Raw genomic sequence first — 7678 nt, forward strand, 5'->3', positions numbered from 1 at the left:
CACAGTATTTATTTTGGAAGGCCTCTATGAGAGAGCTCGCTTCTAAATCCTGCTGTGCAGGGGAGTTGATAGCACTAATGAAAATAGACAGTGGAATAATAGTCTAGAGTTATGATTACTACAATGTAGGATTTTATGACTAAGCTACACCTACTAGTTAGTCAGTCTGTTTCTTTTTATGTCTTTGAAGGGTACAGACAGACACCTGAATCTTAAACACTTTTACATGCCTCCTGAAATACTTCTAGCTCCAAGGAAATTTCTGTAAAATAGTTTGTGCTTATCAATTATTTAATAACAATGAGCAGAACTGCAAACCCCAGTTCTTTCCTGAAAAAAAAAAAAAAAAAAAAAAGGAAAAAAAGGATAAGAAAAAGAAAAAAAAAAAGGATAAGAAAAAGAAAAAGAAAAAGAAAAAGAAAAAGAAAAAGAAAAAGAAAAAGAAAAAGAAAAAGAAAAAGAAAAAGAAAAAGAAAAAGAAAAAGAAAGAGAAAAAGAAAAAGAAAAAGAAAAAGAAAAAGAAAAGAAAAAGAAAAGAAAAAGAAAAGAAAGACACGAACTACATCATAACTGTAACTGTAACTGTAATACTGAATACTAGATGGGACAGAAAACAAAGGCAAAGTGGTTGTTTAGAGGAAATCCTGAGAAATCAACTATTAAAAAAAAATCCCATCAAATATAAAGTGAACAGACAAACTTGTTACAATTTTTTCTCCCTTTCTCCAAGAGTGAAGATCTGGGAGACAGGTAGGACTTACTGAGTACTATTATTTGTATTATAGCATTATTCATAATAAGCACTTTCAGATTCTACATCCCAACTTGATCAAGAACTGTACATGACAGAATTCCATATAGTATAATTATTTTGCTTCCACCCATCTATGTAGACAAGTAAAACATGGCCAAGATTCTGAAATCAGCATGATCAATAAAAAAAAATTAATTAAATCCAGGAAAATGTGAGTGCAGGCAAGGAAGGCTAAAAGTAATTCCCACATATCCAAACCATTAAGGAATTGGCAAGATTCATATCAAGCTCCAAAAATAGAATAGAATAGAATAGAATAGAATAGAATAGAATAGAATAGAATAGAATAGAATAGAATAGAATAGAATAGAATAGAATAGAATATTATTATATATACAGGAGTTTGAGGAAAACAGAGTGAAAAATGATTCAAGTAGCGCCTCTAGTAAGAATAAGAGTAGAGAGGTCCATCTGTTTTGTCTTTCAAAAAAGCTGTGTCTCCTGCACATAAGGAACTTAAGAAGAGATATTAAGTAACTTATCAGAGAAAAGCAAAAAGGTTACTGGTTGAAAATTGAAGATACATGCTGAAAATAAAGAAATAAGATTATTTACTTTTTAGCAAGTAGCTATTTTGAAAAAAATAATTTCTGGTTAAATATAAGTTTCTTGGATCACCATTTCTCATATTTTCATGACTTGCAAGAAGCTGTTACCTTTAAAATATATATATATATATATATATGAACCTCTTTTAGTACTTCGAAATACTAGCCATAGGAGTCAATTTCTACAGCAACTGGAGTGAAAATCTCAGCTAGAGCAGGAGGTAAATCAGTCTTTTAAACACTAAAATGAACTGAAATAAAAGAATTTCTATTATTTAGATTTGAGGGAAGAAAAATCTGGAAAACATTATGATAATGTAACGTAATGAATGGAGTTTCTATTGAACAGTTATCAAGATAAAACACAACTAAATTTAGGATCTGAATCATCTGATTTTTATACTGTCAATGGAGAATAGCATATTCCTTTGCTGGGGCTTGATTTGAAACTATATAAGAAGGCCAGAAAGAGGAACATCTAGTTTTGCAATGAGAGGAAAATATCAGAACCCAGATCTCTGTAATTACCCTATTTTGCACAAGGGAAAGGTGCTTTGCTAGCAACCGGTAAAACAGTCAGGTGCTCCCAAATCCTCCTATTCACACAAGGCAGACACAACAAAGCATATCTTGCTCTTCTGATCTGTGCTCTTTTAACATCAGCAGTGGCAAACGACCCTTACTCAGCTGCATTTGTTAGGTCACAGCATGGTATTTACTGAGACAGCAGAGAGATTAACCTCATTTATCTGCATCAGATGAGAGTGGCTCATTTTTCAAGATCAAAGATGGAGGAAGAATTTAGAATTTCATGAGAACTGAAACAGGATCCCAGTCAAGCTATTCCATCAGAACACAATAAAATGTAAAGTCTAAGCCTACACAATTAACTTTAGCCACATCTTTGAGGAAGAAGTTCCAGCTCACTAGGTCACCTGCAAAGAACAGGCTTGTTCTAGAGTAAAACTTGAAAATTTGTCAATGAACAGAAGGAGTATCTGATGATTAAGTCCTGCAAAAAGATCAAAATTAGCCAGCTGGAGGTATCCACTATTCAAACTAACTTAGCTGCAATACCAGAGTGCCACAAGGCCAGCAGTCTCTCTGGACAAGACTTTTAAAATGAGATACAACTAACAGTAACTGGACAAAGTCATCTAAATTGTAAACGTTTCCATATGACTGAAATATCTCTTTCTGCATCCAATATTTATTACGCTAGAGCTATCTCTCTTCATGCTTTAGAACCTTTCTTGAGTACTCTGTTTTATAATGGGATCTTTCAGCCATCTTTGTCAAGCCTTAAGGGAAAACTCCCCTCAGTCTTGGTATCTTCAAGAAGCAGACTATATTAAAGAACTAGACAAGGAGTTGAGGTTTTTTCCTTAATCGGTGCTGTAGCACAAAATATATTTGCTTCACAAAGCTATTTTGAGCAAATTTAAGGTAGTAAAACTATAAACAAGCCTCAACCACAGGCACACTGATGTGTATAATATATAATTATCTGTGAAACTTGCTGTCACAGAACATCACTGAAGTGTATTTTCAAAGCATTCATGAAAAGGATTATGCATTTACTGACAAAATCAACTTCTACAGATACAAAACAATGTGTGTCAATAGCTGTGCTCCAGAGCATGGAACATGGTCAGAAGAAAATACTTGACCATGATGAAATATTGGAGCTAGGTTCAGTGGAAGGGAGGAAATTAAGTTTCCAACTTCCACCATTATCCATAGCAGAAGAGAGATAGGATTGATAGCTCCTCTAGGGCAATTCTCATATACCTTTAAAAAAATTTATTAAACTCATTCTGACAACTCTGGTAAAGAGATAGGTCACGGTCATTCCTAATATATGCTAAGACGAATCAAATGGTTATAAAGTCTTAATAATTCATTATTATAGGATCTCTTGCAGACCTGCTAGTATAGTGCTAATTTTATACAAAAAGGAATTAATATAAAATGAAATATTAAGTTGGCCTCATAACCAAAATCATTTTATCATCACTGTAAAAGAGATGCTATAATTCTAAACATGGATGATATTCTTCTACTGACAAATGGGGTATTCTGCAGAGTAGTAATTCAGCCATTTGTGATTTTCTCACACACAGTTCCTCAGTCTATATCCTGCAAGCCATCACTCCAACTTGAATTAGGAATTTCAATGAAGAAACACTTTGTTATTGAAATTATTTTTGTTCCTAATAATTTCTTAGTTGGCTTTGGGGTTGGAAACTTGGTTGCTAGTGTTCTTATGTGTCCTGTGAAAATGACTAATTAGCTATGAAATGAAACTAATGAAACTTAGCTAAGAAATGAACTAATTAGCAATACTAGCTTCAACTTGAAATAACACTATCAAATTTCTCCCTAACTTTAGTTTCATAGATTCAGTGATTTCTGAGAATATGCAATAACTTCAATAGCCACACCTGTTCCTGTCTAAGCCTGACATCAACCAGACATTTGTTTCCCGAGGGTCAGTCTGATGTAAGTTCTCTGCAAATAAGTTTTCCTACTTCATTTATATTGAATAAAGATTATGTGTTGACAAACAATTTCTAATACACTATTTCACTGAATGAGGCATTTATTGTGGAAAGACTAAGTTCAAAGTCATAGTTGTCTAGTGCTTTTCAGGAAGTATGGCAAAATGGCTTTATTGTGATCAAGCAATGCCTTGAAGTGTGACATTTGATGGCTCGTATTTATAAGCACATATATGAATGTTTCTTTGAAACTTGGAAGTAACTCTGTGTAATGTATGTATGTATGTATGTATAAATAAACAAATAAACAAATAAATAAGGGATTGTATCTGAAGAACTAGCTTTACCACAGCTCCAAATATTTTCAAGCTGGAATTTAACTTACAGGTCTTCATTCATCAAGCTGTTTCATTCAAGTTTTATTGATCATCTCACAAATCATTTTATTAGATCTCTTCGAATTGGCTACTAGCAATCACTCAAGCAAAAAGTACTCGTATCCGAAATCCTAATCTTTACACTTTACGCCTGTGCCTTTCAAATTGTAGCTTTGTTCATATGTTCAAGATGATGTTTACTTTTAGCAATAGGAAACATGTTGAATCAGTTTGTGATCTGTATTACCTAGATCTTTTCCTGCTTATCCTGCACATGCCTGCACAGGTTTTCAGATCCTATAGTTATCAGCTGGTTGTTTCCACCTAGACTTTTTCCTGTAAAACATTTAAAATAATAATAATAATAATGCAGACATTCTCAGAGAAATTGCTACTTTCAGTTAAAGTTCAAAATTTCCTTTCGAAAAAAAAAATAGGAATTGCTATTTTTCTGATGAGTTCTAAAGCTAATAGATAATGAGACTGACAATTGAGAATTACTTGACTTGCTGAGCTTTGAGCGGAGCAGGGCTTTGAGCAACCTGATCTAGAGGGAGGTCTCCCTGCCTATAGCAGTGGAATTGGAGCTTAAAGGTCCCTTTCAACCCAAACCATTCTATGATTCTATGATAAAGGAAAAAGAAGAGCAAGGTAATGACAGTCCAGCAGAACTAATCAAAAACAGTGCTAATTTGGGTCCCGAGTTGTTAACCAGGATCCAGTCTTGGTAACCATGGGAGACAGATATCATTTTAGATGCTCAAAATATGTCTTTGTCTTTGGTCAGTGGAAGAACCATGGTGATGGCTACAGTCTGCCTATCAAGCCACTTTCAGGAGTAAGAAATCGTATCGGTTGTTACACAAATGTTTTCTGTCCAGACAGTTGTTATCTACCTCCCATGACACAGAAGTTCAATTTGAATGAAACATCCCATGCACCTGTTCTGGCCCACAGAATGCCTCTATGACTGTGCTTCAGTAATGAACTAGATTTTAATCTTAATTGTAGCCCTCACATTCAAAAAAAAAAAAAAAAAAAAAATCCATGAGATTTCAGGGATGTCAGCAGATTTACCAAAACAGAAACAAAATAAAAACCAAACCACTCCTCCCCTCCCTCAGGAGCAATCTGGCTATGGCTTTCTCACTTCTATTATCACCTCTGTTCACACCAAAAACGTGCCACAAAATCTTTTGAATTCACAGACGTTATTTCTCTGATGCTTCCAGATGGTTTTGGCTCAGGATATGAAATATTTGTTAACTCATCAAAAAATATTCTCTTCCAAGACAAATATTTTTTATTTTTCCATTGTAAAATCAAAAAGTACCAAAGATTGATTTTGTAGGTTTGGGATTATTGCTATGTGTTCTCACAGGTTAACAGAGCAGACAAGGTTTAAAATCAGTCATCCTTAGTGTGAAAATATATTCATTACAACAGTTAAATAAGAGAACACATCATCTTCATTTTTTTTTTAATCCAAGCAGTCAACAAAAATTAATGTTCAGTAGGCATACTAACTAGATAAAATATTGTGAGACTTAGAGGATACTGTGCTTAATGGTACATGTAGTAGGAAAAAAAAATATATGTATTTTTATAGCAGTATAACATTCCAGAGCACTTCTAGGTTTGCAGCGTCAGAAAAGTAAAAATAATCCAGTTAATTCTGACAGGGTGCTTGTTGCACATTCACAGCCTCCACTTTCCTAATCCTGTCCTTCAGGCTGATCTAATCTCAACAGCTGTGGGAGTTGGATTCCAGGGTTGTACAACTACAGCCACTCCCTCTCCAGCTGGCTGAATCAGCATGGTGACACCAGCTTCCAAGCATCCACACCAACCAGGCTGGCTGAGGACAAGAGACCTCATGTGTCTAAAGCTAAGGATGTTCTGCAAAATAAAACAAAACAAAACAAAACAAAATAAAATAGAATATTTAAAAATTGCCAGGCAGGTTGAAAACCAATCTGAATGTAATTCTGTTTACTTTTTTTTTCCCAAAAGAATATCTACAGTAGCTGATAGCTGGGGAGATACTCTGTTCTATTACTAAACAAGTTCAGCCTTGCTTATAAATGAATTAGTAACATCAAGAAGAGATACAGAAAGCACCAGTGCCAAATTGTAGCAATAGTAGTGTTGTGTGAGAAAAGTAACTGTTTTAGCAAAAGCAATTAGAAACAATGTTCTGATTCTGCCTGCTTATTCTGAATCGAGCCCACGTTTCTTCCTCCAAGCAACAAGATGAGGAATTTTAATGATTGAAACAACTAGACGTCAATAAAGCTCTCTGACAAGTAGTTTTGGTGAATCAGCTTCCCACCCACTTCTTATATACAAATCCATCTGAAAAGAAAGCATGGAGGATATCTAGTAACCAAGATTTTGTCACCCAGCAGATTAATCTGACATGGCATTCTAGCACTTCCCCTCAAAAATTGATCCTTCTTATCCCTGATTAACCACAGGTCACTGAAAAGAGCTGAAATAAGAGTATATACTTGATTTCATGTTGATCTTAAGAGATGATAGGAATCCAGAATTAATATCTCGGAGGCTCTGAAAACTATTGTGAAAACACAACTCTCGTCCAAGAAATGCAGTTGAGAATATTAAACCAAGAATTAAAAATTAGTCCAATGAACAGTAGTGCGTCACCCAATTGAAAGCAAAATAATAATACCTTGAATTCTGAAGATATGTCATGGCAAATGACAAGGGCTTCTGAAGAAACTCCAATTGTTGTTTTTCTGTTTGTTTGGTTTAGTTTGTTATTTTGTAAATAAGAAAAATAACTACTGAAAATTCCTCAAGAAAGTAGAAGCCAGAAAAATCAGTTTTCTGGAAAACAAAATTTAGACCCTGCAAGTGTTCCCGTATTCATAAAATTACAGAATCATAGAATTGCTGAGGTCGGATCATAAAGTCCAACCGCAACCTAACCATACTACCCTAGCTCTAACAACTCTCCTCTACATCATGTCCCTGAGAACCACATCCAATCGGTATTTAAACACATTCGGGGATGGCAACTCAGCCATCTCCCTGGAGAGTCTATTCCACTGCTTAACGACCCTTTCTTAAGGGCTAGCATGATTACCCTTTCATTTTTACTTAATAATCAGTAACATAGTGGATAATTTACACTGCTGAAATCACAAGGTGCTATAATTTCACTTTTAATCCTTAGTGAAAAAAAAAAAACAAATTTTTTTTTTTTTTTCTCCTTTAACTTTCTGCCTTTACTGCACGTTAATCTGTTGGTATACAGTATATAAACCTGCCCCTCATTTTCAGAAATACAGTGAAGCAATGGTTACAAGTAACAAGACAAATGAGTAATTTTACTCAATCTACCTAATCAAGTGTCAGTCACAGTTTCTGTCAAACTGTTGAAGCTTCACCTGCATAAACAGTTTCCAATCAGAA

Source organism: Gallus gallus, chromosome 5, assembly GCF_016699485.2.
Source record: "Gallus gallus isolate bGalGal1 chromosome 5, bGalGal1.mat.broiler.GRCg7b, whole genome shotgun sequence".
Classification (NCBI taxonomy): Eukaryota; Metazoa; Chordata; class Aves; order Galliformes; family Phasianidae; genus Gallus; species Gallus gallus.